At 40.9% G+C, this 17,784-nt stretch overlaps 1 non-coding gene across 1 annotated transcript; it reads left to right on the plus strand.

The window, feature by feature from the left end:
* The first annotated feature begins 17,499 nt into the window (after positions 1 to 17,499).
* On the plus strand, positions 17,500 to 17,564 carry LOC123019351. Its single transcript, XR_006413916.1, has one exon. It is a non-coding gene; the product is annotated as a small nucleolar RNA SNORD78 (small nucleolar RNA).
* Positions 17,565 to 17,784: the final 220 nt, after the last annotated feature.

Below are 17,784 nucleotides of genomic sequence, written 5' to 3' on the forward strand. Positions count from 1 at the left end.
AACATATGGAGTCCTAAGCACCAACTATAAATGAAGCTAATTGGCCTGTTTGCTCTGTTCCCTTTTATGGGTTACAGCTGGCTTAAAGAAGCTTGAATGCTGGAATGTTTGGGGAACAATGCAGCAAAAGCATTGCCTGTATTTGTGGTTTGCAATAGCTTTCATATGAGCTTACATGTTTGTTCTCAGAAGGCAAATTATCTGGAGCTAGAACCCATTTGATGGTCATCTTGGGGCCGACCTAGATATGACACGGGAGACCCAATATATTTTCTTTTCTTAACATAGTTGTGTCAGTGAGAGGACAGGACCAATGTGGAAGCCAATTCTTACAATGTCATGGCCTTCTTTAAATTGCTGCCCCTCCAACTATTAGACATGAAGGGTAGGCTCAGGGTAGAGAAAGTGTCTTTCCTCCTTATGGGATGAATAGCAATTCTGAGGTTGAATTAAGTCAAGGAAAGGAGGAACCCACCTGTTCTGGTCCTAATTTAACCATAAGATTGTGTCCCACGCTGCTTTGATAATATCAGAAGTGCAAATCTATGTGAGAGGATGAAGTCTTCAGTTCACGTCTCTGGTGTCTCATGGGAACTGGAGCCATATGGGTGTGGGAAGACACCATGCTCTGGACTCCTCCATGTGACTCCGATGTTACTGGAGTGGTGCAGCAAGGCAGCTTTGATGCTAAAGGTGACATCTGAATAGCTGCAGGGGAGAGAGCAGACCTCAAGAAATAGCTCTAGCCCTTCCTTTCCATCATAGCAATGGCAGTGGCACTCTGGGATAGGCAGTCACACCTGGGGAGGAAGAGAATCCTCTTTCCATCCTTTCCTGTTCCCCTCAAACTGATTATTCTTCCAAACTGAACCAAAACCCTATATAAAAAAGTAATACTACTTTTTTAAACACTTATGTGCTTTTAAACTTGGAATAAAACCAAGGCTCAAGAGATAGTCTGAAATATGTGCCTCCTATTTTACAAGTTATGCATTGCTTATCCAAAAATGCACTTCCCAGATATGTTCTAGTTCATCAATAGGATTTGATGGCAGTCAAAACAGAATGTACATACTTCAGTGACCCACAGTTTACACTACAGTACAAATACACTCCTAAGGGTGGATGCATGCAGGCCGGAGAATGCTGGGAGTTGTAGGACCTTTTCATGTCATGCAAAGTGAGGAGGAAAAGTTAGCACATGTCCACTGCAGATCCATAATCCAGCCAAGCTGTTCATTGTTTGCTGGTAGCTTTAGTGAAGTGAACATTACATCCTTAGGATTCCTGCCCAGAGCAACTGCTTGGTCTTAGACTCTGAGGAGCCATCATCAGCTAACTCTACCAGCACAACAAGGATACATGTACCCATCATAACTGGACTACAGCCCAGTGGGTGGGAAAACTAACAACTCTTGAGCTTTGGACTCAAGTCCTGTTCGCTGGAGGTCTGTAGGCAAAGAGCCTCTTTGCTCCTCAAGGAACTAGCTGCCTCCACACCAAAGACATACATCCCCATGTAAACAGGAGCACCTGTCTGGAGGGATTTGAAGAAGCGCCTCCGTCCATACTTGCCCTCCCGCCCTCTAAGATCGGCGGCAGAGGCCCTTCTCCGGGAACCCTCCGTGAAGGAAATTAGGTGGGTGAGTACCTGGAGGAGGGCCTTCTCTGCAGTGGCGCCCCATCTGTGGAATGCGCTCCCCAGAGAGGTCTGCCTGGTGTGCTGTCATTATTTGCTTTTCAGCGGCAGACCAAGACCGTTTTATTTAGATGTTATTTTAATTGATTATTAAATTATTTATTGCTTTTATCTAACTCCGGGATGTTTCCAATTCTGTATATTTTGGTATATTGTTATTTATTTGTTGGAAGCCGCCCCGTGGCTTATGCGAATGGGGCGGCATACAAGCACTCCAAACAAACAAACAAACAAATAAATTTATTAGAAGAAGGGGAGACTACTAGCCCCAAGCCACAGACCTGCTGTTTTAAACCCTTCCCACCTCAGTGGAGGGGGAGACCCTGGGATTTGTGATGTGGCTCTGGAAGCATTACAAACTTCTGTCCACTCTTGGAGTTTGGTTACCTGTAGTTTGCTTGCCTATAGGCTCCTGAAAAGGAGCAATGAAGAGTCTTTCAAACTCTAGGTTTCTGGATTTTTATCAAGGACTTTCCAGCAAAAAGATAAGCAATGACAGATGAGGGTCTCAGTTCACATGGGAGAATGGTGAGGTTTTTCAGTGCTTTACCAAAATCAAGTACATGTGTTCCCTGCAGTCTATAGGCTTCATCACAGAGAGCCTAAGGTTTAATTACTAGGCAAGTGGAGGTGGGAAGGTGAAGATGCAGGGTTTGAAAATCACTGATCTAGGGTTGATTGGGTCCTCCAAAATAACTGTACCATTGATTTGTGCTAACAAGAACTACATGAAAGCAGCAAACCAGATCCCAGGTGCATCTTGGAGAAAATTCTGATTATGAAAAAGGGGAACAAATACTTACAGAAGACTGATAGTGTATTTACATAATCTGTTGAGGTAAAAGCAGATGGAAGCAAATCCAGCTCTGATAGTCCCATTGTTCCATGATTATGCAGCACTGATGATTTTTGGCAAATGGGTGATCCGTCCCCAGAGAAACATGGTTGTTCTATCTATGATGGCTCCTTAACAAGAATGAATTTGGACTGGATGGTACAGGCATTAGGCACCAAATATGTGTTTATGAGCACAGACTTTGTCTACTTATCAAGGACATTCCAAGTGAAGACTCTTGAAGGATTTCAGAATCTGCTTTAAACAGTTTGTTTTAATCAGCCTTTAATCTGTTTTGGGTTAGAAACTAAAAAAGACATGTTTACAGGATAGTGAGCACTTGGTGTTGTACTCTTCCAGCTTGAATATTTTAAAATTATTGTTTTCTTCTGTTTTATTGTTCATCAGTGTAACAACACTCTGATTATGGAAATATGTTTGTGAAGGAATGTGACACATACAGGATGTTTCATTGTCTTAGTCAGTCCTTATTAAGTGGAATAATGGACTTTAATCAGCTGGTGAAGAGCTGAAATTCGCTAATTAAATAAAAATGGCTATTTCCTTCCATTCCCTGACTTGTCTGACAGCTGCTCCACCTTCTGCTGGGAGAAGCAGCAAGCGGAAAAGGCGCAAAACAAAAGAGCTAAAACAGTCTGACACAGTGTTGGCTTAGTCTTCATTTTTCAACAAACACTGTATATGCTGTTCAGAAATAGAATGGGCTTGCATTTGGGTTTGGCACTGGTTTGCCATTCAGAAACAGACACAAGCCAAGGAAGAGCTGTGTGGGGCTAAGAAGCGCAGGAATGTCTGGTTTGGTGACACTGGAGTTTCTGAAACAAACCTGGCCCAAGTTAAAGCTTTCACATTTCCACCTTCAGCCCTGGGAATGCTGGTATTAGAGAAGGCCTCCAGAGCTGGATAATGTGCTTTTCAGCAAAATGATGGTGAATCAACTCTGTTTAAAGCCAATTTCATTTCTGAAGGTCTTGCCACTGATGCTCATTAGTGCCTGTGAGGCAAGGGCAATGAGCCATTGCCAGAGCTGAATCTCCAGCGAGGGTCAGGTCTGATACAATGTTAGTCACTGGATGGACAGCAAGCATCTGAAAAGCTCTCACAATACTCTGCCTACACAGAGAAATTCCCTTACTCAGGACTCAACCTGGGGAGGGAAGATGGCAATGTGATAAGGTACAATTGCTTGGAACTTCATAGCAAATCCAAGTTAAGCGGATAATTATTGATGTTTTGACGGAGGGGAGGGGAGGGGCAATCTGGGAACTTTAATTAATACAGAAAGGAGAATGAGAAGTAAGAAGGTTTTGAATGAGAAGAAAAGAGAGTTTCAGTGGAAACCTCTTGGAAGCCTTAGTGAAAACTCAGATGAAAACTTTGAAGAAAGATTTGTGATGCCTGTCAGACGTGAGGCATTAAGTACAAATCTGCAAAGACAGGAACTTTTTTGTGAATTACTATTGGGGAGTAAGTAATTGACTTTCCGCAGTACAAATGCATATGTATTTTTCCACCCCCCTCCCCAATATAAATAGTGCTTATACAAAATACAAATAGAAATTTGGATTTTATCCACTTTTGGAAGATTCCCTTAGAATGGAAAGAAAGGCCAGCTGAAAATAACAGGGTTTTTTGTTTTGTTTTGGTTTTTTGTTTTTATAGCCAGTACCAAACACAAAGATAAGCAGGTGAAACCTGAGATTCCATTATAGATTGGTGTATGGATGTCAAAGGAAACATTTAACATTGTGATGTGGGCCTATTGTTTGTCAACTTTGATTCAGAATTGGCATTTGCTGAGTCTGAGGAAACTTGAGATGAAATACAGTCTTTGCAACAGAATAAACAGCCACATGAATCAATGTCAGATCTCCAATTAAACAAAGAAGACTTCTCCAATCAGACTGAGATAATGAAAGAAATATCAATGAAAGGATGGGTTTCTAGGATATTGAACAGATAAAATCTGACTTGTCTGAATGTCTAAATTACACTTGTGGGAATATATAAAAGGTTAGCTCAGACTCCAACCTACTGGGTTCAGAGAGTGACATCAGTCAATGTAGGTTGGAAAGAGGCAAGCTAAACATGTTGGATAAGAAGATTCCTAAGAGGGAAGCTAGGAAGACGAGGAATAATAAAAACTGGAAGATAGGGAGAGAGTGAATGATGTGTGTGTCTGTATGTGGGAAGAGACTTCATTTGGTCCCTCTGGCCTGCAAGACCTCTGCCTGCCAGTCTAGCCCTAGCAGTGCCAGGGAGTGACATGGCCTGGATTTTCCTCATAATGATGTGATCAAATGATGTCAGTTTCAGAGAAGTCAGTGCAAGTGAAAACGAGCCATTAGAAATGTGAAAAACAGTTCTGTGCTGTTATCGTTTGTCAGTTGGGTATTTGTAAGATGGAATAATAGCTTCAGTGCACAGACTTCATGGACCTTAATGCCTTTCTTGCAAATGATTCCATTAACTTATCATGCTTTAGTTTATCAAAAGCTTTCTCATAGTTAATAAAGCCAGCACACATTTACACATCTTTATTATGGCATCTCTCCCCAACTGCATGTACAAAATAATGCTCCCCTGGTTCCTAATCTTCAGGATACAAATTGTGTGTCTTGTTTCTTCTTCAAAATCTTCCACTTCTGTTAACTTGAATGTTTCTGCACAAGCATGATCAAATGCAGGAACTTTCTGCTTTTTTATAGCTGTGCTACATTTTTAATTCAATTTCCTGTATTTCTGGTCCTCTGTTAACTTCCAGTATGATAAATGTTGGTCTACTGTCTTCAGACAGCTCTTTGATATAACCACTTCTCAGAGTAGTTTTACCCTTGACATGAGATATCAAAAAATTATTCCTACCTGTCTGTAATGGACATAGTCACTTTTTAAATAGGTCTCTCATTTCCTTGATATTTTTATACATGTTGGGGCTTTTTGTTACTCTTCTTATCCACATTATTTAGCCCACCATTTTTCTAGCTTCCCAAATTTTATTTTGGATATTATTATATACTTTTAAATATGTGAAGCTATTGCTATTTTTCATTCTCTTTCTCTTCTATTCACTCTAATATTTCTTCCAATATCCCCTTCACACATGCATGATTAAGGTTTTTATTGGCCACTTTTACAGATACTTCTGATAATTTAGACCAAATGGCCTTTACATCTAAACTGTATCTCAATACCTTTGTCAATCCCTTCCTTAATAGGTGCACCCACAGTTGCATCACTTAACTATTTAATTTATATGCATTTTCTATTTTTATCTTTTTGTATTTTTTTCAGTTCAGACCATAGCTACATCAGGATTATGACTGGGGTCAGGTTACCAGGCAGGACATCATCTCCAATATAGAATAATTCAATCACTAAAATAATCAAAAGAGGCTTTACTTGTTATATAACAAGATATATTATTATATATATACACAGAGAGGTTTGCCTGGCACCGAACCTATATTCTTTTCGGCACCAGGTCAAAACCTTTTTATTTAAGTGTTTTTTAAAAAATTAGTATTTTAATAGTTTTAATCAGTCGCTCTTGACTTAATTTATTTTTATTGGTTGTATATTGCTTTATATTTGTATCAATTGTTATTCATTTTTGATTTTAATGTTGTAAGCCGTCCTGAGATGCCATGCATAGAGGACGGCATATAAAAGTTTTAATAAAATAAATAAATAAAATCTGTATTTATATCAGCTCCTGGACGCATGTTCAGCAACTTTACATTGCTTTGATACCTTTGTTTTCTTACAATATTGCTGTTAATGCCACCACATGGGGATTTCCATGCATATAATCACCTTGCTGATAATTGAAATGTGTGTTAGTAACATAAGATCTTCCTCCCAAAATGGTATCATTCAGTTTATATTCCTCGCCCCCCCACCAAACATTACACAGTCAATCTCTACTGGCTCTTTCCTCATTTCACGTAGCATTAAAACCCTCCATTATGAAATTTAGATGCCTTTTCATATACCAGGAAATAATATAATTGCCCATAACCATAATTACTATTATTATATTTATATTGTAAATCATATAATTACTAATTATAATTACTATAAATAATTACTAATTACTAGGATTTAAACTTCATGGGAGGTGAAGTCAGATAATTCATTACCCAAATAACTGAAGTAAAATCCAGGATTCAGTTAATTTGCACCTGCTGCTGATCATCTCAAACCATTGAAAGAAACTTGTTTTCAAAAGCTTAATAGCCAGGTAGGTAAAAATCTGAGCAGGATGTTGCCACATGTGGGAATGAAATAGCTAATCCTTTGCTACCCCTCTGCTGCAAATCCACCTTGAAACTTGCCCCTTTGTCATTAAACTCTTATGGAAGCTCATGATGTACTAAACACCACATGCTCCCTGTCTTGGACATGAAACTGAGGGCCAGCCTAGCAGAGCTCAGGAAATTTAAATATTCCAGTCAGGATGGTTTGATAATGAATATTTTGAAGTAAAAAAAAAGTTTATGGGCAGTATAACACCAATACAGAAAAGATAACCGCATAGAATTACTTCAAGCATCAGTTGTTGTTGTTGTTATTTAATTGTGCATTGCAAAAACATAACCAAATTGATGAAGGGAAAAGGATAGAGTAAACTAGAACACCACAGGGTCTGGATAAGATGTAGAGAAATCAACATTAATTACATATATATTATGTATCCCTTTGTGTTAGTGTTAGTATGCAAAATAACATACTACCATTATTTCAATGATTATTAAAAATAAACTTCAAAGATAGCCCAAATATCCATATATTTATCCATTTGTAGTTTATACCTAAAGGTCACCAGTTCAAAAGTAGAAAGTTGCATGAAATCCTCCACCCATTGTGCTTTGGCAGGTGGCCGTTTTCCTTTTCAATGTTGTAATATTAAAGTATTAGCTGTCAAAAGAATCTATTTACGGTGTTGTTGCATTAGATTCCAAGAGATGGGTCCATAATTCAAATGAGTGCCTCTTTCCAAAAGGATGCTGCCATTAGGCATTGGCAAGACACATGGAGAAGAGAAGAATTAGCTGTGTTGCTCCTCCAGCAATTGGCTGATTAAATTAAATCCTTATTAAAGTGGCACTGTGGTGGCCAGTATATGCAAAACATCAATTCTTGCTGAAATTGGTATTAAATAATTATAAACATGTATTGTAGGTCATTGCAATTTTTTTGCCTCAACCAATACTTCCTACAACACAGACAGCCCTAAAGCTGTAAAAGCAGTAGACAAAACATGGATTCTAACATTTTTTTACTTATACTGTATATATAACCATGCAAGCAGTTAGCATATTACCATCTTAAAAGGCACTATAAATCCTTGGTAGTTTAAAAAAATAGAAAGAAGTGATGCAAAAGCAGCGATAAGGTTTTCTTTGGCAAAGGAAACTAAATTGTTTTCGTCAAGTGTTACAAGTACACCAGGCAATCTCTTGGGCTCAATAACATGAGAAATTGCCCAGATTTGGGAAACATATTTTTCTATAGTTTTTCAAGCAGCCCAGAAAAGGCACTTTAATGGATTTAATCTGTAATCCCAACCCTATATTACATGCAGATGATGCTATTCTCTTTTCTTCAGTAAAATTGGTCTGAAACAAATATTGACACCATTTGTCAGCTATTATAATAAAAATGCATTGGCATTTAATTTTGCTAAAATCAAGATAATGGTCTTCTCCTGAAGCTTCTTCCTGAATAAATGGGTTATAGGTGTACAAACTATGGGGAAAGTTAGATAATTTAAATATTTGGGGATTGTTTTCCAACTTTCTGATTCTCGAGTTGCCCATCAGAGCTCTACCATACAATCAGAGCCTAATAGTTCCAAAACTGTAGTTCATTATTTTTATACTGGAGGAGACTAATTTATTCTGAAATAATTATTTGGGGCTAAGGTGTTGCTTCCACTGTTGTTTAGAGTCCCAGTGTGGATTTGGAGCTTTTCTCCTGCTCTGGAACAAATATTTTTGGTCTTTTTGCATCAGCTGTTTGGAGTACCTAATTGTGTGCTAGCAGAAGTTTTACAGCTGGAGTCTGTGCCTTGTCAGTGGAATGTTATTGCTTGGTGTTGGGTATTCAGAGACTGGTTAAAACTTGTTTATGTAAGCTCTGAATTAGGATATGTGTCCCTTCTGGGAATCACAGCAGGCAGTGGTCTAAAGCTTTCAGAGATGAATTACGGATTCTGGATTTTTCTGATTGCTGTTTCTCCAAGCTATTTCACAAGCAAATTATATCCTTGCACTCCGAATTAAGGACATCAATGTTCCATATTCTTAATCTGCTCCCTATTCTACTGCTTCTCCAATTCATTTAGGTTTGACTTTTGATACTGCAAAATATCTTGACAATTTGATTATTCCTAAGTAATTATTATTTTTCCAAATCCAGATTCTGTTAGCATTGTGACAAAACTCCACACAATCCATTTCCCTAACTTTTAAGGACTTCCTCACATCCTTGGCCCTTTCTTTAGTGATCAGAGTAGAGAGGAAGGCTGCAAATGCTTGCAAAATGAATGCTGCACAGAAGAAGCAACCTCCTCCTACATAACATGCCATTCATACAAAGATGGCTGCGCATGCTTGCCCAGTGCTTGTGCAGAGTTCAGCTCCTTGTGAGTGCCACATGAACGCCTGGTGCAGTCTCCAGGAGCTTGGACACAGAGCTGTGACAAAGAAACTGGAGTCCAGGAAGCTGAATCCAATGGAATCCTACCCCAAAGCTGATTTCGCACACATCCCTAGATATAGTGCATTTCCCTTTGCTCCTTGGGTAGTCATTTCCAGGGAATTTCCTGGAAATGACTACCTAAATGCTTCTGTCCATGCAGAGTCAAAGTGCCTCCATATACTTCCCTGCTTCATATATACCTCTTTTTTAAATTTTAAAGGGCTGAGCAAATATCACATCCATTTAAAATAAAGTGACTGGAACACCTTCAAATTCTTATGTAACTTACTTCCTGACCAATGTTAATAAGTGGCTAACAGAGGATCTTTCATTTTTAAAAAAATTCTGCAGTTTAAATCTGTAAAGCTATTCTCCAGATTTATATGTAATATTTTGATGATGCTTTGATACGTTATTGTATTTAAATTTTAAATATGTTAGGTAGTTGCATGCTGTTCTTCTCTGGGTTATGTATTTTGTCTAATGGATTGCTTTTAAATGCTCTGTAACTGCATATGATGAAACGTGGGGGGGGGGAATCCTTTTCCACTGACACCAATGGAGGCGATTCTGGGCTGGGGCTCTGTGGATCCAGGCCTAGCAGTGTTCCTGAAGTGAGTAGCTAGGGCTGCAGCCACAGCAGGCCTCGTATATTAAAACAAAGCCTGCCATGCTCTTATCTGTTACTCTACTTCACCTGCCAGTCAAGGTGGAGAGAGAGGTCTGCACCTTAAGCACAGAAGGTGGGCAGGATGAGTGCCCATGTGTTGAAACCATTCATCAGGGGAGGCTCATAGGACTGTGGAGGGGAGCCCCACCTGCTGCTGGTGCACATAATGGCCCTGCCCTTTGCCTGACCAGGACACATTGGAAGGGCTCTACAATGCATTTTAATGTGTGCGCATGGAGAGAAATTTTATCCTGGCTCAGTCAAGCTCCCCTCTTGCGTGAAAGACATGATATCTATGTCCACTCCCTTGCAACATGCTGCAAATGCATGGGAGAGCATTGTGGGTCAGCTGGGCATGTCGGCCACCATTCGTGTGACTGCTGGATACCCTGGTGGTGAGAGGACTGGGCTGCAGGCCTGGGTTCCAGTCCCCATTCTTCCAGAAAGCTGGCTGGGTGACTTCAGCCCAATCACTCACTCTCAGCCCAGCCCACCGCACAGGCTTGTTGTGAGGATACAGTGGAGCTGTGTGGGTTGCCCTGGGCTCCTTAGAAGTGGGCACAAGGCAGGATGTGTAAATGGACTGTGCTCAAAATAGTGGCCTTGTGCTCTTCCAAGGAATGCGCGGTCTTGTGTGGTCTTCCAAGGAATGCGCGGGATAGTGTCATTTGAAATAGGACCTGTTCTCTTGTGCTCTGTAAATGTCTGGGCACATTGACCTTGTCATATGAATAAATTCTATTTTTATTATTTTTATTATTCACTTGCATAGACCAAGCTCACTGGGCAGTTCGCACCAGGTCACAAAATCACAAACCACAGATGCATGGTAATAAAATAGAACATGATATTTCATTATACAAATTTAACCAGTTGAAAGAATTTCAATGAATACTGACGTAAGTGCTCTTATCATATGCTATTAAATGCCTGGGAGCAGAGGATAGTCTTAACCTGGTGCTGAAAAGATGGCAATGTTGCTGCTAGGCAGGGTCAAGTGAAGAGATCATTCTGCACTGGGGGCTGCCCTCACTCTTTTTGCTACCCTCTGAGCCTCCCATGGAAAGAGAGCCCAGAGGAAGGCCTGGATGTTGTTTGTGGTGTCTGCATGAGTCCAGGTCAGAAGACATGCTTCATCAGACCTGAGTCATGTAAGGCTTTAGAGGGGGGAAAAACATCACCTTGACTCAAGCTCAGGAATATACACGCTCTAGGCCAAGCAGGCCAGAAATGGCCTGATATGCTCAGACTCAATGGCTCCTGTTAGTCATCAGGGCAACAAAAATGATCCAGGGTTTGGAAACACTGCCCTATAAGCAGAGATTGAGAGAACTGGGCATGTTCAGCCTTGAGAAGAGAAGGCTGAGGGGGGACAGGATACCCTTCTACAAGTACTTCAAAGGCTGACACAAAGAGGAAGGTCAAGATCTCTTCTTGCTGATGCCAGAGTGTAGGACATGGAATAATCAACTCAAGCTGTGACAACCCAGATTCAGGCTGGACATCAGGAAAAGCTTCCTCACTGTCAGAGCAATACAACAGTGGAACCAGCTGCCTGGAGAGGTGGTGGGCTCTTCCACACTGGAGACATTCAAAAAGAATGTGGAGAGCCATCTGAGTGGGATGGTGTAACATGGTGTCTTGCAACAGCAGGGAGTTGGACCCGATGGCCTTCATGGCCCCTTCTAACTCTACTATTCTATGAATCTGGCTGCCACATTTTGCAGAAAAGGTTGCTTTTGGTTAGCCTTCAAGGGCAGGCCCATGTAGAATCCATTGTAATAATCTAAACGGGGGGCGGGGGGGTTACATATTACTTAATGATGTTTACAGGAGTACAATATTGTTTATGATATAATTTTAAGAGATAGCAAACCAATTTTAAAAGACTTCAAATCAGAAAAAAACACAGTATGATATTCTGATCTGAACAAAATCAAGAACAATCAGTTTTGTGACTTATTTGCCTCTAAAATTCATCTGTACATATGATTCTGCTTGTGGTGTTTTGGGCTACACAGCCGTGATTAATTCTCAAGAAAATACAAGCCTGTCCCCTCTGTTTCAGATTTTTGATGCACAATTTATGCTTCATTCTCCTCCTCCTCCTGTTGACACTTCTCCAAGAGATTTAGCTCCAAACTGTCCCAATTGCGACATTTGTGTCTGTGGCCTCCTCAGCCCCTTCATTTACTGCTGCATTCCTACAGCTGCTTATTAATGATATTTCTAGGCCTGAGTTTAAACAGAGAGAGAGCTCCCTTTTGACAGGAATGTTAACACTTTGTCTCCAATTAATATGAAAGAAGCACATGCGTTTAAACAATATTTTTATTTGCACTCTCTGACTAAGATGTGATTGAAAAAAAATTCTAATGGTCCATGCTTCCTGGTGTTCATGTATAGGGAATTTCTTGCAAATTGGATGTTATGTGATGTCTTTTTTTAAAATAATAATAGTGGCATGAGCAACAGAAATTAAATGGCTGAAATTTCTGCAGATAAATAACATGTCTGTCTTAAACTAGTGAATAGCGGTGTAACCTGTTTGAGCAATAGCACTGCCCTGTTCTGACTTAGTACAAGTCTGAAAAGACAGATAATTACTCCCAAATGAAAGACCAGTTCCTGTATTATTTTCACTATCACTAACAATAAGCAGCTGGAATCAATAAAAACATGACGTGCACTTTGGGTTGATTATGTAGTATATATCCCTCTCATTTCAGGTCCTGAATATTAAGATATTAATTAGATCAGTTTCTAATACACTTTTTATGTTCTTAAATACACATTAAGAACCAGTGAAGACTTTGACACACTCACCATTACTAAATAAAAAGTTCGTAAGAACAGCCTATGCTGGATCAGGTGAAGCGGTTGTCAAACCCAGCACTCTGCCTTCAACAGGTCCTTAAAAAGATGACTCTAGTTCTTCCTGAAAAGCTCAAATGGAGCAAAATATGGATCGCTTGTACAGATCTCAAGAGCAACCTTTGGGTTCTACCTGTGGGCCTGTTAGATTATCAGGAATTGGAGATGGCTCTATGTTTGTGGAACTCCCTCCCTAGGAGGCTAGCAACATATGGCATCTGTGCTGTCAGCTCTTAAATATGCCTTAAAGACTTCTAAAAATTCCTCATTTTTTAAATTGATACTTTAGTGCTTCAATACATAAACAATATACAATATAGAAACAATATATTTCTTGTTATTTATGTGTCATCAAATCATCTCCAACATATGCTGATCCTACAAAGGACTCCCTCCAAAAATATCCTGTCATTCACAGCCCTGTTCAGCTTCACAGCCCTGTTCACAGCACAGTAACTCCATGCTGTGTCTTGCTATGTGGAGTGAATCCATCTCATAGTTTATCCTCCTCTTTTCCAGCTGCCCTCCCCTTCCACTACTGTCTTCTCCAGTGAGTTGTGCCCAAAGTGCAAGAACCTCAGTTTTGTCATTTTTGCTTCCAGGGAAGTTTCTGGCTTAAGCTGGTCTAGAACCCACTTGTTCATCTTTCTGCTGGTCCAGGGTTCTCAAAGCTCTCCTCCAACTCCATGTTCCAAACATATCAATTTTCTTCCTGTAAGATTTCTTCACTTGCCAGCTTTCATAACCATGCATAACCATTGGGAAAACAATAGCGTGGATGATCTTGGCCTTGGTCTCCAGTGAAACATCCTTACACTAGATGATCTTTTCTAGTTCCTTCATTGCTGCTCTTTAGTCTGCTGTGAATATTTTGGCTGCAATCTCCTTTGAACTGAAGACTGGTGCAATGTATGCAACATTTTCACACTTTCAATTGTATTATGGTTTCCAGTTCCTCTTGATTCATACTTTTTACATTCCATATTCCAATGGTATGTGTTGTGCAGCCCTGGACTTTCCTTTTGCCTCTGTATGTCACCCACTAGATTTTCTTTTGGCTTTGCTCTAGCAACAGCACTGTTTGTTCTTGTTCTTTGCCCTTCTCCAGTAGCTAGATGAGTGCCTTCTGACCTGGGGGTCTTATCTTCTGGCGGGATCTCTTTTTTCATTTTGGATTGTTTCGGCATAGGGTTTTCAAGATGAGGAAATTCAGAAATGGTTTACTATTGCTTTCTTCTGTGCAATACTAACCAGAGTTAGCTTGAGCATCACTACCATTGTCTGTGAAAGACCCTATGCCAGTGAGCCTTCAGCTAATGTTGAGGCCCAGTAGCTGCCCTTCAGGAGTTTCTTGCCCCCATCACTGTTAGAAAGATCCATTCTCTGCTGCTGCAGTGACCATCTCTCCTCAAGATGGTGGGTGCATCTCAGTCGGGTGCCTCAGCTTTGAACGTTCTGCCTTGGGTGACCCCACAAGGAGACCAGCCTACTGTGGCCAGCGTGACCTCCTGGTGGAGGGGCTGTTGGCTTCTCTGACACTGTCAAACCAGCTCAGTATGTTAGTCAGGGGAATCTGACATGTTAGTGCTCTTTATTTAGCTATTGCTCTTTTAGTATCATACTGCTGGCTATCTTGTAGTGTAATATTTTAAACTGTTTATATTGTTTAATGTTAATGGCTTTAGTATTTTTAGATGCTTGATTAAATTGTATAGATTGTGACTATGTTCTAATGAAATTGGGGTTTTTAATATGTTGCAAGTTGCTTTGGCAGTATACCAGTGCTGAAAACAAACAAAGGAATAATACCATCTCCTCCCCCAACCCACTGCTTGGTAATCATCTGTATATTACTTCTGATTAGTTGTTATGGCCTTGAGCATGAAACTGAGCACCAGGATGCTTGTCTGCGGAAAGTATAAACCTTGACTAGCTCTAAGTTAGAGGTCATTGCTGCTTTTGTCTTGGCTTCTTTGTCAAACAACAAAATTGAGGCTCGTATGGTTTTAAACACCAAGTCGAAGTTGTATTAAAGGTGCTCCCATACTGCTGATCCCATGCTCATTGACTTGGAAGTGAGATGCAGTTCCGTATGACATATTCTCCAGCAAAGTGGATTTGGGACCGCAGCATTTAGAAGAGTTAGAAATACTTGTCATTTTGTCTGTAAGCACTTTAAATCTGGGTGGTGAAAAGGATACTTGAAAGCTGTTTTGACAAGCTGCTAATCTGGGTTAGATAATCTGTTGTGACAACCATTTTAGGCACCTGATCTGTAAATCTTTAATACAACATAACAGCCTTTGGGCAGGAGATCTGAAACAAGCAAACAGGAAGAATAATAAATTCAAGTTTACAATGTGACAGAAAAGAGAACAGAGCCAACAGAGTATCTTAACAAAACCTGTGCCCTCTCAAGGCGGCTTTTAATCAGGGTTTTGTCATGGCCAAAGTCTCTGCACAAATAATCAGGAAGTTCTGCTCTTGTCGGCACAGAAGCCAAGCACTGCGGACAGCATGCCTTCCATCTACCAGGCTTCCTGCCCCGATGGCTGATAATTCAGCTGTTGATGCTATGCCTAGTGCAGCGGGTGACCTGAGGGGAAGGACGGGAGAACTTGCCAATCTAGGATGATCAGTTTCAGATACACCAAAGAAAAGGCAGGAGCTATTTATTATTATTTATTAATTAATTAAAACATTTTAATTGCAAGAGAGGGGCATGTTTGCTGCTTGATTAATTTGCCTTAATATTTGCAGGCTTTAAATAGCAAAGACTGGAACTATTGATAACTTCAGACCAAAGGTGTTGATGTCATAACCAATGACAAGCCATTTAAACAAATCTGCTCTCTCTGTCTCCATGTGTGCATGCTTGTAATATTTCTGCTTTGCTAAGCTCTTAACTTTAGTTCATGGATCAGTGAAAAAAAGACCCCAGTATTACATGTCTTCAGGGCCCAGTTTAAAGGTAAAGCACCTGGGCAGAAGAACAGACAGACACATAATGCAAGGTGGAAATGGAGTTACCAAGGCCCTGCTGACATCATTCTTGGAGGTCTGGCTGGGGCTTGGCATTAAACCCATGGAGTAAGTGGCTGAATTTTCCCATAGCCTGAATTAGGTCTTTGCAGCACTTTGCTGAGCAGATGTATCAAATCATACCCAATGAAAAAGATGACTTTAATTATGAATGGATGCACATATACCGTTGCTCAAATGGGAAATAAAATGCCTGGCAAGCAATGGTCCAGCTGAGTGGGAACAGAGAGAGAAGACGGAAAAGTGGTGGTTTTCTGGTTTGGCAGGTTGGTGGGGGTAAAAGAATGATGAAAGTGGCATGAAGACCGTAAACAGCCACGAGAAATATGAAGGGCTGTTGTCAGAACAGGGATTTTGAACACATGGGATGTTGCAATGACTAGAAAGGATGAGTTGGCAGAGGAGGCTTTTCAAAGGCGTATCCTGGATGCATGAAAATATGGGACAGCCATCAGAGGAAAGCAGCAGCGAGGACCACCAGGTTTTAATCCCCACTGGGTTTGGTGGTGGGTTTTTGATCCTGAACAATGGTTGATGTTTGCAGGAGGTAGTGGGTGAGACCTGCCACTGTAGGCAGGAGCTGTGTTGTCGCCTGCTGGGAACAAGCAAACCTGACAAGATTAACACTTTTCCCGAATGGCGTTTAAACTGGCTGCTTTGCGTGTAAAGGAAAAGCAGCCCCAAGGCCAGATCAGGGCTCTGTGCCAGTAGCCACAGTCCATAACTGGTGAGTATTGACTCCTCAAGGTACTGTTCACTGTAAGCAACATATCTGGAGTCAAATGGCAGGCATGAAAGGTGCTTTTATAGGGGAAACTGGTGCGAGGCCCTGATCTGGATTAGGATTCTGAATTCTGGAGCTCATCCTGACTGTCCCACTCCTGCCTCCAACTCTTCTCTCCTGTTCAATAATTTGGACAGCTGTGTTGATTCCTCTTTCTAATTGGTCTTAATGGACGAATTAATCAAGACCAAGCCATCCTGAACTACTTTGCATTAAAACGGGCACCATTTGCAACATTAGCTCAATTTGCCTGATCACAGGAGTCATCTGTTCAGGTTTGGATGACAAGCCAAAGTGCACCAGTATGGGCGATGAGGAGGACCCACCTGGCACCCAGGGTGGCTGCAAGGAGCTGCACTGGCTTGCTTTACCTGGTGTGATTGTGATTGTGCAGCGGGGGGAAATCCATTCTCCCAATTCCAGCCGCTGTAAGGATTGCAGCTCAACTCAGAGGGAAGATGGCATTCTGAGGTGGGGAGGCAGGGGCAGCAGCATTCCTGCGACTCAAAGGGACTTGGTGCTTCCGCCCTACAAGCTGTGGCCCCCGGCAGCTCACCACTGGTGCTGGTGGACAAGCTGGCAGCCTGAGCTTCCAAGCAGCAGCACCAACAAAAAGCCATATTGCGGGGGAAATAATCACTTGACTCGCGAATGACCTGAAGAAATTGGATTTTCAAAAAACAAGACCAAGAGCACAAATATATATGTATTTATGTAGAATGTATCTGACTATGATGTGGCTGAGATGGACCTACAGAGAGGAGACTATTACAAGGTGTCATACATGGGACTCATGTTCCATCACGGTTTTCCTATGGGCTGCAATCCCCTTTTGTAGAACCTGACCTTGGAAATTTAAGTTTTATTTGTTACAATGATGGTGACAATGTTTGACTGGACAATGAAGATGTGGAAAAATGTTACTGCTGAAGATAGCAAAGAAAGCAAACAACTGCAGTGTTAAAAGTTCAGCACTGGAAGTTGTGTAGGCACAGCCCAAGCATTACTCATGGATGCATTCAGCCATTTTTAAAAAATCTTAGAACTGAAAAGGACCCATCAGCCAATGCTCTTTCTGTCTCCTGCAGCAATAAGGTTCAGGTTGAGTCAAGTTCTGCTTTATGGGTGCAATAAACTAGGTTGATGGTAAGAAT

Source organism: Varanus komodoensis, unplaced genomic scaffold (genome assembly GCF_004798865.1).
Source record: "Varanus komodoensis strain SLA01 unplaced genomic scaffold, ASM479886v1 scaffold12, whole genome shotgun sequence".
In the NCBI taxonomy this organism is placed as follows: Eukaryota; Metazoa; Chordata; class Lepidosauria; order Squamata; family Varanidae; genus Varanus; species Varanus komodoensis.